This window comes from Coptis chinensis, chromosome 3, assembly GCF_015680905.1.
Source record: "Coptis chinensis isolate HL-2020 chromosome 3, ASM1568090v1, whole genome shotgun sequence".
NCBI classification, from domain to species: Eukaryota; Viridiplantae; Streptophyta; class Magnoliopsida; order Ranunculales; family Ranunculaceae; genus Coptis; species Coptis chinensis.
In genome coordinates, this window is record NC_141458.1 from 10,447,825 (window position 1) to 10,467,516 (window position 19,692).

The 19,692-nt window shown below is 34.4% G+C and overlaps 2 long non-coding RNA genes and 1 other non-coding gene across 3 annotated transcripts; 1 reads left to right on the plus strand and 2 right to left on the minus strand.

Moving 5' to 3' along the window:
• Window positions 1-789: 789 nt before the first annotated feature.
• Window positions 790-949, minus strand: LOC147507850 (U4 spliceosomal RNA). The gene has a single exon (XR_015219601.1). It is a non-coding gene; the product is annotated as a U4 spliceosomal RNA (small nuclear RNA).
• A 5,423-nt stretch (window positions 950-6,372) lies between these two features.
• Window positions 6,373-8,468, plus strand: LOC147507851 (uncharacterized). The gene is made up of 3 exons (XR_015216250.1): window positions 6,373-6,607; window positions 8,147-8,219; window positions 8,383-8,468. It is a non-coding gene; the product is annotated as an uncharacterized LOC147507851 (long non-coding RNA).
• Window positions 8,469-12,246: 3,778 nt separating this feature from the next.
• LOC147507852 (uncharacterized) lies at window positions 12,247-14,200 on the minus strand. The gene is made up of 3 exons (XR_015216251.1): window positions 13,391-14,200; window positions 13,038-13,241; window positions 12,247-12,523 (listed from the first exon to the last, which is right to left on the minus strand). It is a non-coding gene; the product is annotated as an uncharacterized LOC147507852 (long non-coding RNA).
• Window positions 14,201-19,692: the final 5,492 nt, after the last annotated feature.

Genomic DNA, 19,692 nt, shown 5'->3' on the forward strand with positions numbered 1-19,692 from the left:
CTAATATCTCTATTTTTTAGCTAAACAGTTTTGCTGTAAAGGGTAATTCCATTTCGTATTATTTGCAAGAGAAGGTTACAACTTACAAGGGCAGAGAAAAGAAAAATAATGGCAAAAACTAAATGAATGGTCTGATAACTTTCGGCACATTTAAGTATTTATTTTTTCTTTTAAATTGAATTTGAGGTCGGGAAATATTGAATCTGAAGTTCCAAGTATTTGCCAAGGAACTAAACCTTTTTTTTAATTTCTTACTGTTTCATTTCAATTTTATATTACCAGGGAATGTTTAAACTTCAGAATTTTACCTCGGTATTTATGATGTATCAGAGTTTTCGAAAGAAACTAAAATAAAAAAAAAAAAAATTGTTACCTTTCTTTGCCTTGTATTATGTCTCCACATGAAGGAAAAGTGGAGGCTCAAATTTGTTCCAACTTCTAAGATCAAATCAATAGGATTTCTCTATGTGAAGGTTGTGGCTCTCAGTTAAAGATTGGATGGGAAGAGGATTTTTTTGATTTGGTGGTTCTGCACCTGTGCTTGCTCTATCACCCCTCTCCTATACGAGACCACTCAGGCACTGGATTTTTATTTTTGAGGTTGTGAACTTGTGATTTTGCACGGTGCAGAAATTCTACAGTACCGCAGTAGTAGGTCCATTATGCTATCCGTATGCGGTTGTGAACTAAAACGTTCCATAGTAAGTTTACATTCACAGATGCTATGCGTGTTCATGAGTCACTTACTTTGAAGTGGCAACTGCATTTTTTTTGAAACATGGTTTATGGGGCTTTACCCTTGCTTGTTTAGAGGGAGCCCCTCCAAAAATTCTCAATGGCACTAGGATGAACCCGGGCCAAAGAGGGGGTTTGGAAATAGTTTTCAACCAGCAATTGACGCGCCTCGGTTAGACCTCACTAGCTGCGTCATTGCCCCAAGCGCAATGATGCATTTCTTTGAAGCTAAATCTCCCTTCTTATTCTTTCACTACCGCCTCGTGCATCAAGTCTCTTTCCATATGGGACTAAAAGCTTCGTCGAAAATGTAGTTTTTTTACTTTGGATCAAGTCCATAAAATTATTTTCTTACTAGCAACAGTTACACATGTAGCGTCCTTACTATTAACATGAGACATGATTAAATTGTTCTCAACATTTGAAGCAATGTTTCTAACAGACTGGCTTATATGCACCTGTAATAGCAAGTCCAATTTCAATAGGACTGCTAAAAAGGTCTTAAATTTGGAAGCTTAGAGAATCCAGATATAAGAGAATTTTGTACCTCAATTTCCATAGAAAAGGCTTAAACATATTGGACCTAGAAAAGGCATGGAGTGACTGCCAAGACGCTGCCAACGTGACAATGTCTCGTGTTATTCAACTTTAAGTCTGCTGCTGCTGCTGCAACGTGGCAACCTTGCCGGAACAGTTAGTACATCACGTAGGTAGTGTACTCAAAATTTTTATTTTTATAATTTCACTTATTAATTTATGCAAGTCTCGTGCAAAGTAGTCTGTGCATTGAAGGTTGTTACTGTTACTGCAAAGCAAACTGTTCTGTCATTTTGTAGACTGCCGATCAGGGAACTTAATCCAGCCCGGGTGGTGCTTAACCCCTATTGTAACCTTATTATTATTATATATAATATTCACATTTTGCCTGAAAAAAAAAACCAGGAGACCACGAGTTCTTAAAGTTGCGTAACACCAAGCAAAATTTCCAAAATCCGTTGCCACATATAGCAGCAGTGGAGATTAAGCATTTAATCGTACTGACCTTAGCTAGGCACGCTGTTACAATAATTTAAAATGAACAAATTAAAATACCCTCCCTTCTCCCAAAAACAAGACACTACAAAATCCTGCATGACTCGACAACAGCAACAACACACTAACAATACACAACTCCACAATTCTGGTTCTAATTTTGACATTGAAAATTACACTACATTAATGAACTTGTTAGCATAACAAAACCTTCTAGGCACAATTGAAGCTTGGAGGGATAGACTTCCCGCAAGTGTCAATCAGCAACTTAATGCTCACGGACCATTGTATGTTGATACCAAGCAAGTTGGCCTTAAGAGCTTCACAAATGCATGTAACTGCACCTAAATCATCTAAACCATCAAACAATGCGCAACATTGGCTAGAAGGTTGACCTCCAACAACCAAGTTACGTAAGCCGCTATTCAGTAAGTTCCCACACATACCCAACTTCAATATGTCCATTGGACAGAAGAGGTCAGATGGAGGGCTAGAAGGAGAAACTTTTGATGGAGGTGAACTGGTTTTGCATGTGTTACAAGCACTTGTGAAAGTTGCTATGAAAATGAGAAATAGTAGAGCTATAGCCGAGATGTTGCTAGCCATGGTTTAATTGTATAGTTCAAAGGTTTTTTTTATGGTGGTGGGGGAGTTGAAGCTAGGGGAACTCCCCTTTTAAATATGTACTAACGTAGTAATGTGTGAAGAGAAAATTGTGGTTGGTAGGGACTAGGGTGAGAGGAATCAGTGAGCACTGAGCAGTACGTGATAATGTTGGTTATTTTTGTGGGTGGTTTTCTGCTTTATATTGAGGATCTTGTTTGGTAACGTGTTATGGAAAATATGTTGAATCATGAGGCGTCAGATGCTTGAGAATGATATGGGCGCAATATATCATAACGAATTTCATTCGTACAATAGCACTCCACCATATTCGACCACTATATAATAAGCATATATAATCAACAAGTTTATAAGTGTATTAACAGGCGCGATCGAATCCACATAATATAGTAGTCATCACTCATCAAAGGTGCAATGCAGCAGGAAAAAAAAAGGCTTGCATATTTGCAGCATCACATCGTCAATTTCAAGAGCCATGCCTTATGATTTACATTCAGAAGTGCTATAGCTGATCTATGAGAAACACCTTTTTGTCGTACACAAGGAATAAGTATAATATAATTCTTCTCTACCAGTGAGCTCCATCCTAATTCCCTACTTTCACAATTCCCTCGCAACAAGCAGATGAAATTTTCTCCCACGTTTACCACAAACTTGGTTAGAGCAAGTCCAATGGGAGGCTATATATATGGGTTGCTAAAGGCAAATATAATACCCCAACCACAAAAACATCATTCCAATAGGGCTGCTAAAAGGGTCTTAAATTTGGAATGAGCCAAAACCCCAGCTAAAGTCAAGACCTTGGCTAGCAGTTGCCATAATAAGTTCTGAGATACGGACGACATAGTTTTTGTCGTCTGTTTGTTATTTATGTACAGACGGCAGAAACTATGACGTCCGTATCCCATTTTAATTAAATGGATGGACGACAAAAACTCTGTCGTCTATACCTGGCAAACTTGAGAAACCAAGAAATTTATTTTCCACTAAAATTTATGTACAGAAAACCATTAAGTTTCATCGTTTTCTTGCTCAGCATTAAGTTTCATCGTTTTCTTGCTAATCACCATTAAATTTCATCGTTTTCTTACTAATCACCATTAAGTTTCATCGTTTTCTTACTAATAATCACCATTAAGTTTTATCGTTTTCTTGCTAATCACCATTAAATTTTCTTGTTTGTACAACTTTTTTGCTTATATAAACCATCCTCAAACTATATGAGATTAACTAAAAAAAACAATGTCTCCTCTCACATATTTCTTCGTTTCTTTAGTTGCTTTCATGGCTCTCCCCGAATGGCCTCACTGGTTGGATTGCCCTACCAGTGGCTTCGAGACCTATACTGTTATGAAAAGGATAATGACGAAACTGATGAAGATGAAGATGATGAGGCAGATGATGAGAATGAAGATGATGAAAATGAAGATGAAGATGATGAGGATGAAGATTGATCCTCTGTTTTAATGTTCTATTTTAATGTTAATGTTTTGTTTCTTTGTAAAAAGTTTTAATAATAAAACAATGTTAATGTCCAGTTTAATGTTCTGTTTAATGTTTTGTTAATGTTCTTAATGTCATGTTTAATGTTCTGGTAATGTTCTATTCTATTTTATTTTCCTAATAATATGGTGAGGAATTGAGGAATTGAAGGAGTCTTAATAATATGGTGAGGGATTGAATGAGGAATTGAAAGAGTGATGAATTGAGAAGAGATTCGTACGTTATAGCGTCTGAAGTGTACAGACGACAGAGTTTATGCCGTCCATTTCAATTTAACGTACAGACAGCAAAAACTTCACCGTCTGTCTCCCGAGCTAAAAAGTGTGATTAGAATGATTTTTTTTTGTTTTGGACTGCTAAATATGGCTGGGCCTGCTAAAAAACATATGTGGCACCTTTTAGCAGCCCTCCATTGGACTTGCTCTTACACATAAAACCATGGCTCAACATACATGATTGAATTACGCTAACTGTGGTGATGCCAGAGATTCTCTGTTTACTTACTAGACAAGTATGCAAACCTTGCTACGCATTGGTTTTTTTAAGTCTTGAAACCCGTCCCTCGATATCGATAGTTAGTATGGTTTTTTTGGATTCTAATTGTAAATGGTAATTGTAATTATATAGGAGAGACTCATCTATTTATTTATTTTTAAACAAAATGGGAGATAATTATGTTATTTAAGTGATATTAGGGAGGTTCTTTTAAATTATCAATAATAAAATAGGGTTTGTTTTAATTTTAATGTGGAAAATGGGGGTAATTATTTAATTTAAGTGACATTATAGAGGTGTTTCTAAATTATTAATAAAAAAGAGACCTTGTTCAAATTATATTAATAAAAGTGGGGCTTATTCTAAATTTAGTGAGGGAGGTGTTTCTAAATTAAATAAATAAGAAGAACTTAAATTGCCTATTCAATATTGGGAAGGGTATTCGGAAGACCCGGCTATCATATATAGTGTAGATATAGGTAATTTTTGTTCTAGCGGAGCTGATATATAGTATTCAGGGATTACAGCCCAATAATAGTTTCGCAATAAGTCCGAGACCGAATTGAATTTCGGCTCAAGGTTTGTCATAAATAGCAAAATGTATTTCAATTTTATGACATGAGCCCAATTGATTTCGGCTCAAGGATAAAACTAGGCTCACGTCAGCAATATTCACTAATAATTTCGATTTTATGGCAAATCTTCATGAATAATTTCGGCTTAAGGACAAACCTGATTGACATAATCATATGTAAATATGTATTTATATAGGGGTGTAAAACGGGCTGGGCCGTGCCAGGCCGACCCTCAAACCATGAAGGCCATATGACTTGAGGGTCGGGTTGGGCCGCCCTCTCATGTAGTGAAGGGCGAGCTTATGAGGGCCAATGCTAAAATTGTGAAGCCCTAACCCTCACCTGGTCAACCTTCTTTTTAGAGAATTGAGGGGTTGGCCCAGAGGGCTGGGTTTGATTAATTACTCTCTTAAACTCTTTATTTACAGTATAATCTTGCTAAATTGATACGCGATAAATTAATTATCACGTTTAAAAAATAGGTTTTCTCAATCTTGACTTTGTTTAATGTACTTAATTAATAAATTGGCTAAAATATGTAAGATGATAAAATTCAAAAGTTTCGTTCTTAGGTTTTATGTGTCGATGTATTCTACGAATCAATAAGAAATGTATATGAGACCAAAAATATGATGTGGTGTTGTAGGTTGTAGAATAACTTGTGTTTAATTTGCCACTAAATTACTATAAATCTAAGAAAACTATTATACAAGCTAGATCAAGTTTGAGGTAATTTTATTTGAAAATTATGGATTAATATCCTAAACCACAAAGTGAAGAGGCTATCTCAATTTGATCTCTTAGTTCCCAAGTACTTATGCACCATAATCGCTGCTCATTAACGTATTTTGGTTTATTTTCAATAAAAATATATTCTGATTCGAAAATTTGTATGTGACATTTTGTAAAGCCTTTTAAGCACACAAAATATTTAATAGATCCCGAGCGTATGCCCGGGTCCAAAATCTAGTATATATATATAAGGGTGGAACTCGGGCGGATTGGGTCGGGTTGAGATATAACCCGAGCCCGAGACCAAGCTCTAGTCGGTCCTTAAATTTTCAGCCCAAGCCTTAGCCCGACCAATTCGAGTTGGGTCGGGTTGGTCAAACTTCTCTAGTTTTTTTGGAACACTACACCATAACTGTATTTTTGTGACAGAGGCTTTTGGGGATTTGTGTCGCCAAAATGGCATCAGAAATTTTGTGACGCCAATTAGGCGTCAATATTCGGTGTTTAGCATCACAATAAATCAAAAAGTTGTTTTATTTTTTTCAAGAAAATACTGAAAAAAATAGTGACGACATATAAGCGTCAAAGGTATAAATATTTTAGCTAATAAAAAATTAAAACAAACGCACGTGTTCGCACATGAGGCGTCACACCCAAAAGACTTCGGTTTCTTCTCGATCTCAACTCTCTGTCTACACTTGACTTCTCAAATAAGCCCTAGGGCTTTTAGTAGAAGAATGGAAAATTGATTGTGCGAACATGAAAAGTTCAAACTCATATTCGTCGATCAGTTTGAAGCTAAGCTTCTATTATTATTTGCTCTCAAGCGTTCAATGATCTTCCCACTCATTGTAGCCCTCTCAATTTTTCAGGTGGGTTTCGTTGTGGATCATGGACAACAAGAGTTCAAGGTAACTATTTCTTCAATTTCCCCCAAATTTTCTTCAATCAGTTGTTGGGGTTTTCAATTAAGCTCAAGAAATAGCAAACGAAACCGAAAAACAAGTAATTTTTTTTGTATTTTTTGATTCGTAGAGTTATTTTTATAAATTGATTTGGTGTTATGAAATTCACTGAATTGGGGGGTTTTGCTTCACTGTGGGTTTGGCACTGCAAGTGGAATTGGATTTTGTATAGTTCTGAAAAAATTTCAATGTTATGTACTTCTATTGAAGAGTTTTATACTCTATATTTGGGAATATTTTTGAACTATATAATCACTTTGCTTGAACCTAGAGCTGCAAATCATATATCCAATTTTGGATCGATTATACAATTTTCAAGCTAGTGCACATGTAGGTATTATGAAAAAAATGTAACTATTTGAACTGCAACTTAAATGTTTATATTAATTAGGTGGAGATTGCTCTGTATTATGTAATAATCTACATTAATTAGGTGGAGATTACTCTGCTCATTTAGAGGTAGGGATGGTAAATTAGTAGAGCTACTCAAGCTTGGTCCCTTTGTTAGCTCGCTCAAACTCAACTCGACCGTGTTATGATATGCGCAGAGTATGAACATATTTTAAATCTTGTACGTCTAAAACAAGTCAAACACTCGAACCTGAAAATATTGAAACTCATCGACTACCATCCTACAACAATAGACTAACTGAGATACTTGAGCTCAGTCTAGCTCGGATACTATCTAGCTCACTTGAACTAGTGCCAATTACATAATGAGTCGAGAGCCTCAACATACTTGTGTCGTAAACCAAACAATAATTATATGGTTGTAAATCAGAATATGCCTGTAAATCATCGAATGATCTTTGTGGACCCAAAGCCTTTATTTATTTTTCAAAATTTTAGTTGCTTGAAGGTATGTTTTTTGAACTTCTAACATTACTTTTCTACTTAAAGCATGTTTCTTTATTATTATAATCTGATGTCTAGTTTCCTTTCTTCTATTTTGGTTTTTGTATAGTTTGTTTACTGTATAAGCATTGAGTTTGTGTTTTTCTTTACAGTGATATATTACAAGTTATTGATATTGTCCAACTAGTATTGTTCGATTGAGAATTATAGTTAGTTTTGATATCCTTTGTTTCAATGTGTGTTCATATCAATGTTGAAACCAGCCACTTTTGATTACTTCTTTTCCTTCAAAAATTGGAATCTTTAGCGGCATTTTCATTCGTGGGTGTGCATTATATTTTACGCAAATGAATCTATAGATAAGTATGCAGTTGATCATGTTGTGTAGTATGTTCATACTATGTAAATCTAGATCATTCCTAAAGGTTATCACTTAGAACTTATATAATTTGGCATTAAGATGACCTAAATGGCATAAATATGGTATTGAGGTAATAGGCACAAATTGTCTATTGTTATTGGATTGCTTCAAGTTTAGTTGTTTCATTGACGATGCTTAGTGTAGTGGCTGTTTACGGATTTCAAACTTTGGTTAGATATTGTTCTTTTAATCCTTTATTTTTTGGTCAGGATGCTAAAGGAGATAATGTGTATTTAAGCTTTTGGAAGGGATAGGTGTTATTAATTGTCAATGTTTTTCAAGGTACTTCATATTCTTATTTATGTCTGTATTAAGAAAATTTTCTCCATGTAGTTGATTGGGCTTGGTCATATTACAAGTGTACGTACAACTTGATTCTACCAATACTTGGATGACATCCGTGAAAGTTATATATTTTAAAATCAAGTTGTGTTTATAAATTCAGATTTTTGGTGACACACATCTACTAAGGAAGTCTCGACATATCCAGTGGCTACAATGTGTTGATTGGGTTTGGTCAGTTGCACAAGGTATATATTTCTTATTGCAAAATTTAGGTTCAGTTCGGGGCTTACCACTCGAATATGTAGACCAGTTTGTCATTTAATGTTTACTACTTAAAATGTTTTTATTGTGATGACATCCATGTATCTTTAAGTTCAATAACATTGAACAAAAAAAAAAGGAAAAGAGAAAGGGAGAGAATACGCTCGGCCTCCTCTCTCGCTCTCGGTCTCTCAATCTCTCTCCGGAAATTGGGGAGGTTTCTCTTCCTTGGTCTTCCTCTCACAATTTTGAGGGTACACTCATCCACCTCGTACAATACAAGCTAGGGTTTTTAGTGGGGTGTTGAATTGGAAGTGAATTATAAGGAATTTCATGAAATTGGAGTAATTAAGCACCGCAGGAGTTAAGTTAAGTAATCTTTACCAATATTTTTTTTATTGGTAAGCCTGTTTTTAAATGAGATCAGTAACTCTTTGATGCTGGTGTGGTCCGAGCCCCAGACCTCTGGTATCATCACCTAAAGGTTTTACCGACTTTGCTAGTCGGCACCTACAAGTAATCTCTACCATAAATCCTCTTAAATTTAATCAGAATTTGATATTGTTAAGGGTAGGAATATAGTTATGTATATATTACTTATTATTTGTCGCAGGTTAAGTATTTAACCTTTGTTGTTATTTTATTAACGTTCATGACGTGATTTGTATTAATATGTAAATTGCTAAGATTAGCAAATTGTTTCTATTAGTATCAAATGAATTTTGGGGTTTGGTGTAGGCTATATAGGTATACGTTATATGAAGAATTTGGAAGAACTACGTATGGATTGATCCCTTTAAGGATACGTAGGCAACCACTCGGCACAACCACTTTATGATAAGAAGTATTGGTTGTCTTTGTAGATATTTAATCATTGTTTGATTTTAGTTGCATTGTATAAGACGTGTATTAGGGTTCTTGGGATGTTGTTTGTATATTTATAGTTTTCTTATTTTAGTAGTTGGGTTTAGGACTGAGGTATCTTTTAGCAGTTGTTTGTATCTTTTAGTAGTTTGGTTTAGGACTGAGGTATGAAGTTTTATATTTGGTTGGGATGTATTATTATTAAATTTTCAGGTTATGACAGGTTTTATATTTATAAAATGTCGATAATACAGAGGAGACTTTGTCGAATTTTTTTCCAGAAAAAATCACATATCTTAGGTATATATTTGTTTGGGATTTGGGGCGTTACATCTACTTAGATCTAATTTCACATGTTCCTTTTTATTGAGTACCATTATTGACATAGCTAGAACCTTAGGTAACAATGCATAAAATAAGTCAACGTTTTTGCGTATTGTTATTTTTTGTTACTCATTTATTTTATCTGTTTTTATGCATATATGAACAGTTTCTCCAAATAGTTAATTATGTCTTTTCATGTTGTGTCACTAACTATTTAATTCACCTGCCTTTTAATTTTGTAGTTATATAGTTTGGTAGTTTATCTGTTTTAGTCCTTTTTTATATGGTGGGTACTTATATCGGTTTGAAGTTGACTGAAAAAACGATATGATTAGGTCTTTCATATCATTTTTTAGCCGATATAAAAGGGTGTTTTTTTTTAGTAGTGAGTCTTTCTAAACTCTCTTGTTAAATGAAATAGGCAACGTATATGACATTTGTTTGTTGCCTTGAAGAATGGAGGTAGTCCATACTGCAACAACTTGAAAACTTTCTAACACAATTTTCTTTTTAGGTAGTTGTAAGCTCAATGTAATGTATTTTTTGTATTGTACTTTTTGTTTGGAAAATGTAAGTACTTTGTTTACTAGTGACTAGAGAACTTTAACAGTGATAGAATGAATGTTATATTTTTGAATAAGAATTATGGTGTACTTGTGCATTTTATGAAGTAATTTGTTTTTTAAATTTGTTGTCTTCGCCAGTTCTACAGGGGTATATGTATGAATAGCAAATAATAATATATATTTTTTAAAATCTAAAATCAGATTAGTGACGCCAAAATGATGTCACAATTATTTGTGCCGCCAAAATGATGTCACAAATTTGTGATGCCAAAATGCCGTCACAAAAAATAGTGACGCCAAAATGTCGTTACAAAAAGTAGTGACGCCACAAAAAAAAATGACGCCAAATTGTGACACCATATTTGTGATGCCAAAATAACGTCACAAAAATTATTTGTGACGCCAAAATGGCGTCACAAAAAGGCTGTTATGGTGTTATAACAATCCTATTTTTCATTCCCATTTTTATTAAATATATATAAAATTAAATAATAATAAAAAGAAAAGATAAAGATAGAGATAAAGATAGAATCATAAAAACGGGGGAAGTGGGATTAGTAGTTGCTGGAAATAAGGGATGGGGGTTTCGGGTGTTTTGGTTTTACCAAATACTCGTTCTTGTTTTTGGAGAGAGTTTTTTTTAAAAGAAAAAGAAAATAAAAAGAGAAGAGACGTGCTCTAAAAGGGAGAGAGAGTTCTAGGTTTAAAAACAAAGAGAAAAGAAAATGGAAGAAGAAGAGGTATTGGCGGCCTCGGTGCGGCATCACTTTCCGATTTTCTTTACCAGACTCTAACTAATGTTTTTGCAATCTCGGATGAGTAGCCTAAACTCTAAACCGTATCTCTTTAAAACCTTGATATTGATTAATATATATTTTTCTATTAGTAATTTAGTTCGTTGATTTATTGGAACCTTAAGATGGAACCAAGTATTGTTAGTTTGATCGATCATATCGTGTTACTAAACTTCTATCGTGTTTCCTTTCTCTTTACATACAATATGTGTTTCGTGGGGTATATGCATGTGTAGATGCTAACTGTTGGTCATTCATTGACTTAGAATCTTAGAGGTGTACTATCATAACTTTTTATACCAAAGCGAAGTTGTGCACTATCCTTTCAAACCCTCTCCTGATATTACAAATCCGCTGATAATAAGTTAATAATCGAGAGTTCGAGACTATAAATAAAAGAGTTGTACAACCAACACTAAACAACGATTCAGCCACTACAAGAAAAGTGTTGCGACCTTTGCGTTTTTTTTTTTTGTGGTCATGTAATCATGTAGGTACTGTTTATATATATGATAGTAGCTTCAGCCTTCAAGTACCTTTTTCTTTTATTACTAGGGTTTGCCCGTGCCCTCCGGCACACATGAACCGACCACACCTGTGGCACCACCTTCGAGCTTCTGATAGAGGGCTAGTGTACCACAACGTATCAAGTATAAAAACTTTGTTGCAATCTTTTATCAGTTTCCAGAATTTTGGAGACACCTAGAAATTTATAAACCTTTCAGAAGATATAAATTTGAAAGAGAATTTGTAAACAAAAAATTACTGATCAGTGCAATAAAAATGGGTCATACTTGATTCAAAACCTGACTAACCCACAATTAAAGTTTCACGGAAATGGGTCATCCTTCAACTGAACCTAAGGCTGTGATTGTTAACTTTGTGAATTTATTTCAGCTAAAACAGGGGATAATGGAAGGACTTGTAGGTGGTTCTACAATCAAAACCTGTATCAAAGTAGAAGTATACATATCCAGTGAAACTTTTGGTGTTTATCTGAATTTGCATCTTCTTTCTAGAGATTTTGGTGGTGGAACCACCTACCAAGCAAAAATAGGATATTACAGTCACCATAATAAAGGGCAGGTCATTTACAAAGGTTTTGGTAGAATATGGATTTAACTTTAAAGGAGGCAATCCTTTATGGCTGGTTACAAGTATCTTCAGATTTTCTTTTGATAATAGAAAAAGCATGCAATATGTATCAAATCATTACGCTAAAATAAGGTGCCGGTGAAACTCACTGGCAATACTTCATTAGCCATGTCAAGTACGACAGCATTTGCATCTGCAAAAGGTAATAGACCCGCCTAAGAACCCCTCCCTGCCATGCGAAAACGCCTTGAGTTGTACATGACTATCAAATCTACCCCACCTGCTTCCTCAAACTTTGCAGATATGCCCGTCCCTGCACCAGCCCCTATTATCGGCATTCCTTTATTTATTTGATGTCTCAATTGTTGAAGTATTTCCCTAGTTCTTTGTAGTGTTTCTGTTAGGACAATTAACACTATAGTTGGCAAGTATTGAAACTAATTTCTTCTTTACACACAGCACAAACACAAAAAATAAAAAATAAAAAAGATGACATGACCAGGTTATATGGTAGACTGAAAAAATATTTAAACAGGCAACCAACATGATGCAAACCACCTTCCAAGACTGGTACTAGCAATGCATTTAATAGACAGAGTTGTTGTCACCGAAGCTAAAATAATAAAGAAATAGACAAGCCAAATAGACCAAATTTTTTTTTTACAAACATACTAACAGCCAGCCACCTCTTCACCAAAAGGAATATTAGAAGCAATCAAAAAGATGGTAGGGACAAACGGAAGAATATATGTAAGCGTGAAAGTAGCTCGTTATAGTCATTTATCATAGTGTTTCACAAAATAAACATAAAGATTTTAAAGGTGCACCACGAGTAAACTTTATCAGGTTATCTTTCCAATATCTTTACCAGGAGAGAATATAAAATTTCCCAAACTGAAAAAGAAGATAACCTGGTCTTGCTTCAGGAAAGTTCACTGGGGTTGAAGAAATGGTTCCACCCCCAGAAAAATCCTTTCGAGAAATGCATTCCCCACAAAGATCTTGATCAGATCGTGGATGCTCTTCCGTCAGAGGATCAAAATCTTTGGAAATATTGGGGCTTATCTTTAAGAATGAGTCTACCAATGCGTTTGCAAACTCTGGAACGCCTTGATCTAATAAAATAATAAACACAAGTATCTTTAGGAAATGACAGACATGATGGAGATAATTGAATTTGAAAACACATAAAACAGCCATGCATGACATAAAAGGAAAAAAAAAAAAACACAATAAATGCTTTAGGATGAGCAGTTAGTTTTACCTGGCGATCTTCGTTTGTCTCCACAAGCCTCTCCAATTCATTTAAAAGAGTAGAAGTAGCCTCAGGATCGTAAAAGGGCTTTCCTAATTCATCCAGAGCAGAGATACCACTCTGTGGAAGGCACACACGTACCTTTGACGTTGACTTGTTTAGTTTTTCTGCTATAAAGGCGACAAATTTCTTGTTTTCATCTGCTGTAGTGCGCATGAGCGAAACCTGTGGAGATTCAATTTAGTTTCACATACAAATAGGAATGTCAACAAACTTTCTGGAGGTCAAGATGAACTTAATTTCTTCATTGAGGAGAAAAATAACTCAATTTTTTTTACTTTGGTAATTGAACTAGTAAAAGGTACATCACTGTTTATATCAACTTTTGTTTTTTTTATAACATAAATGATGGAAGGCTAATTATTTATTGTAGCAGAAGGCAATTTTGACACAAATCAGGCAATAGAAGAATAAAAGAATTGAATTCAGAGCATCATATCCCTTAGCATATTCAGGGTTTAGTTTTGAACTCTGAATGGGTCACACCAAAGATATTAATATTTTGGGCGAAAAGTTGTCTTATTAAGACGAAACTGTCCGCCAAATTAAAATATTAAATAGACCAGACTCATATCTGGTATTGCCGAGTTTTCTCTATTGAGTAAATTGAGAAAGAAAATAGAGTAACGCGAAAAATGAAGCTTTATGCACCTCCTCATTATGGATATAAATGTTTCTTTGGTGAAACTCGGAAGGAATTGTATGCTCCAAAGTTCACCATATCCAAAGCACCTACACTGAGAACTAATAGAACCTTCTTTTCTATGATACTATTGAAGGGGAATCATCGAGGGCCATGACACCTCCAACTACATAATCTGCAACTTCTGTTGTTGTGATATCCAAAACACCCTAATAAAATACAATAAAAAATCAGTGTTTTGAATGAATAAAGAACCACAAGGAGAAAGCATAAAAAATTCTTGGAAGCCATGAAAAGCTTAATTTGAGTCGAAGTCAGAATTGCTAAATGAGCCACCATGCTAGACTTGACTCAGGTTCCAAATATGATAAGGTAACTACTTACCATACACATAATGGGAAGTTGAAAAGATAATCTACAACAATTCTGAACACTAAAAATAGGTTGAATGAGTGTTAGCTTGTAACTCCTCAAGTCATATAGATGTGCAAAGCCAAATCCTTGTACGTGCACAAAAAACAAAGTTAACCAATAAAGAACTCCAAGCAAGTAAGTTCTCAAGTCCGATTTTCATATCAAAGAGAAAATAATCTAGAAAACTTAATAATCTAGTTAAACAGAGCTGATAAAATTTGAAGTCAAATATGTTTTAGAGCACTAGGTCCGAGAAATAGGAAGAGAAAGATAAACTAACTGAATCTCACCCTGTTACGAAAAAGGAAGAGGAAGATAAGAAGAGGAGAGAGTAGCATACTTGACATGGGTCTGAGAGTGGCGGTTGGAGATCTGAGAAGAGAAGAAGTGAATGAAATCTAAAAGTTTTTACCCTTTAAAATGATATTGTAGAACTGTACCTAAAGTAGAAAATAGCACACCACTTATGATAGTTTGAAACTGCCATGTCACAACTTGTGAAATACAAAGACAACCATAGGATAGAGACCCTACGGGCCCCACACCATTGCTTTTTATTAGATAGATATTAGATATGTGGCTACTTAGTACTATTTAATTCTACACATGATATAGCTACATGTGAAGTAAATTACTATTCAATTGAAGGATATGTGGTTAAAAGTGGAGATGTTTGATTGAGATACATGAATATATTTTTCTCTGTTTCATGATTAAATACTAAGTGTTGTCGCTGGTCTGATTTCGAACTAAATTTTGATTTAGTTTTAGTTTGAACTAGATTTTTATGAAAACATGAAAAAGTAAGGTCTGGAAGTCTGCTTTCCAACCCAATTGACCTCGTTGCATTCCGAAGTTTGTGGATATGGTTACGGTGTTCGGAAGTTGGCACGTCAGAATTTTCTGACTGCAGAAATCTGGTCTGTGCCTGGTTTGGAATCGAGTTTTCACATAGTTAGAGTCAGATTCAAACTCTCGCCAAAGCATGAAAAAATAAGTTTTATGTGTCTGATTTCCAACCCAATTGGTCTCGTTGCATTCCGAGGTCTGTGGTGATAGATATGATGTCCGGAAGTTTGGTCGACAGAAAATAGTGCGTCAGAAATCAGTTTCTACGCACTGTGTTCAAGTCCAGTTTTAATTTAGTTTGAGTTTGAACTAGATTTTTATGAAAACATGAAAAAGTAATATTTGGAAGTCTGCTTTCTATTCCAATTAGCCTCATCGCATTCAGAGGTCTGTGGAATTAATTATGGTGTTTAGAAGTTTGACTGGCAGAAAATAGTGCGTCAGAAATCAGTTTTTGCGCACTGTGTTCGAACTTAGTTATCGAACATTTAGAATGAGATTGGGTTTTTTTGTAAAACAGAAGAAAGTAAGTTCTGTGTGTGAGCTTTTCAACGCAAAAAGCCTCAATGCATTTAGACACCTGTGGAAAGAGTTGTGTCATTCGAAAGATAGTCTGTCAGAAATCTAGTTTGCTAAAAAATTAGAATTTTTACCGTTTTCAACTTAAGTTTTCTTCTAGATGGGCTTAGGTTGGGACTTCGAGTTCTACATGAAAAAGTATGTCTACATACCCTAGTTTCTAAATATTTAAGTTACATGTCATTTGGATGAATGTAGGAAAAACTATAGCATTGACTATGTGGCTGGTAAGAACTACGAAGGCTTGATTCCAATCTTGAAAGATTTGGATACGTAGGCAGCTTTGAGCAAAATTACAGCCACTACACTACACTATATCTATAATATATATATTAGTTTGTGTGATAACTATGTGATTGTGTTAGAAATTACTGTTGTTTTGAGACTACATAAATATATATGTGTGAGATAGAAGTTGTATATGAATATAGACTTTAGTATATGTGGATCTGTTTTGGACATTAGTGTGTGTGGACTTGAATTTGGGCTAATGAACTATTTGTTTATGATATTGTGTATATGAGTGTGGTTATGTAAATTATATTTGTTTGATTATAAGTCTGTTTACATTCAATGATATTTAAGTGCTTAATTTGCCTTGACGCGCGAAAATGACTCTCTGCATGTGTGGTCTGTTTTGACATAAGTAATACTAGTATAATTATAAGTGATAATAATATTTTAATGTGTCGCCCACATCTTTAGAACTTTCCACGCCTCAGGATTTGGTAATGAAATATTATGACTTGTGATGTCATGTGATAGATGGGTATTCATTAAATGTGCCATGAATGACCCAATAGTTTGGACTGCCCTAGAGAGGAACTAAGGTATTCACCTTGCGGGTTAGTCGTATTCCTTGAATGTACGGGAATGTAGGTTTGGGTATTCCTTGAATGTGGCGGGAATGACTCAGGGCATTCATTGAATGTGCCATAAATGACCCGTTAGTGTTATGATGGGTATTTCTTGAATGTGGCGGGAATGACCCAAGGTATTCATTGAATGTGGCGGGAATGACCCAAGGTATTCATTGAATGTGCCATGAATGACCTGAGATTTTATGGCCAAAGAGGCTGTGATTATGTGTATGGAAAGCCCAGAGATGGCTGTGATATAGTAATACTCGGTGGGAGAGAGGCACACGTGTATGTGTGATTTGGCAAATGTGTGGAGTGCAAATCGTGGAGTAGGAACTAAAGGTTGGGTTGAGTCTGTTTATAAATGAGTCAACAAGATAATTAATAAGCAAAGTGAAATATTGATTTTACGTATGAGTGAGTTATTACCTATAAATATTTATGTATTATGATGTATATGCTTTCTTACAAATAAATATAGAGGTGGTTTGTGTGAGGTTATGGATGTGAAGTGTGAATGGGAATAATATTATTGAATGCTTGTGATCTTTTCTGTGATTGTGGAATGATTCTAAAATGATATGTTATTATGAAAGCATTAATGACTTGTAATAGTCTGAGATATATAGTTATGCACTTGGAAACTTTATGACGTAATGATGTCATGTGAATGACTACCCTTGATATAGGTGGTATGATAAGTAGTATTCCCCGAATATGCGGGACGAACTATGTTGTATTAATTAGACTTCAATGTGTTAAATGAGGTTTGATTATGAATGGAAATTTGAGTGGCTGAGATAAATTCTTTTATAGTCTTTGTCTAACTCTGTTTTTGCAGGAGGGTAGGATCTGTTAATCTTTTATGCAGGGACGTAAATATTCTACCCTGAGACGACGTGTTGGCTTAAAGGTAATGTGTATCAAACCAATATTTAATTAAGTTATCATATGTGTATGTAATAAGTGGTATTTCTGTTGTGAGTTATCTTGGAAATGTATATTGGGATTGAAATCTTACTTGGGAAGAAACTGCACGCCGTTTTGGAAAATGGAACTATATTGTCTTCCAAGTTGAAATAGTTGGTAATGTTATATTTATTAATTTGAAAGGTTATTATATATATTTTGTTGTTAGTCTACTCATAACATCAAATTCAATTTGCTGACCCATGTTTGCTTTGTTTTGCAACGTGGGTGTGTTCTTGAGAACATAGATGGTGGAATGCAACGGATGAAGACGCTTGATTAGGATTCGCTCTTGGAGTCTTACTGGTATAAGTTTTATGAAGTATAAAGTCTTGATTTGAAACAGATGTAATAGAGTGGTTTAGTAAATTCTTGAATTTGTACATTAAGAGTTGTTCGTTTGGTTTTAATTTGATATCATATTTTAATATCGTGGTTGATAATGGGTTATTAGGGTTTTGTTTCATCTTGGATTTTCAGAAGATGGAATAGGGTGTGGAAAATTCTCTATTTTTAATTTCTGGAAATTTGGGGTGTGACAGGTGTAGTATTTGATTAGTTGAAGTTGATTAAAAACTTCATTATCATATACCAAGGATCATATCACATCACTCTAATTTCTATTTTATTCTTGTTTATACATGGAGAAGTGACTCGGGTTCATATCCTGACAATGGAACAATTTGTTATTTTGAACTAGATTTTTCATATAACGTTGGAGGAGCCTACACAAAACACTAACTTATATAAAACATAATTTTCATTTTGTTATTTATATAATTATGTATTTTTTAACAAAATATAAATAAAATTACATAGAAAAGTTGTGAAGGCCTTAATGCGGGCCTTTGAGGGTCCGGCTGAGGGCCGCCCTTATGCTTTCACATCTTGGCCCTTATCTTCATCTCAAAATGTGAGGGTCGGCCCGACCTTCAAATTGCATGAGAGCTTAAATTTGAGAGCTTTTTCTTCCCATGGGCCAGGCCGAGGGCTTGAGGGCATTTATTACACCCCTATATCAATATAACATAACACAACAGGTGCTAAGTGGTGGTCTGGATTAAATCTTGCAAAAGCAATGTGATGCCTGAGATTTCTTACGTTGCCTCAAGATTTGTATTGCTATTTAATAAGGAATTAAACACTTAAAAAAGAATTTAATAAGAGTTTGTTTAATTAGGAATTGATGTCCTGGACATTTAATTAGGACTGAAAACCTGAAATAATAATAATAAAAAAAAACTTCTCAAATATGTTAAAACCTTGTCTCTTTTTTATGCAAAAAAAAAAAAAAACTCCTCAAATAACGTGTTAAAACCTTGCCTTTTGTTTATACAACCGTACATAGCAATAACTTGAGCCAATTCATACCATTTAATACCATACACTATAATTATATATTAACTAAAATCATTCAGTACCAAAAAGAAACTTCATCTACCTTATTTTTCCATTAAAAATAAATAAAAATATGTTATTTTATTTCTATTACTACCAAGTGAAAATTTTAATTTTAAAGTTGAACTACAAACATATTTGATATTACAGTAGTCAAATGTATCTCAACCGAGCAGGGTATGAAATGGATTCAAATAACATGAAGCATAGTCACAAACAACAACTAAATATATATGCACGTATATTAGGCATATAGGGTGACAAGGAGCATAAACATCGAGTCATGTGAACGTTAATGTTAGGATAATATAAGAACATGTAAGTATAATAACGTTAGGGTGACAAGGAGCATTATTCAATTTTTAATACTTAAAAGAACATAAGTTGGAAATTAACTCTTTGCCTAATTCTATTGATCGTGGTTAGTTGAGCTTCAATGTTTGGGTAAAGTAAAATAAAGATGTATACTTATCCAAAAAAAAATGTTCATCATCTATAATCTCATATACCGTAACAATTAAGTGCAATTAGGAGAACAA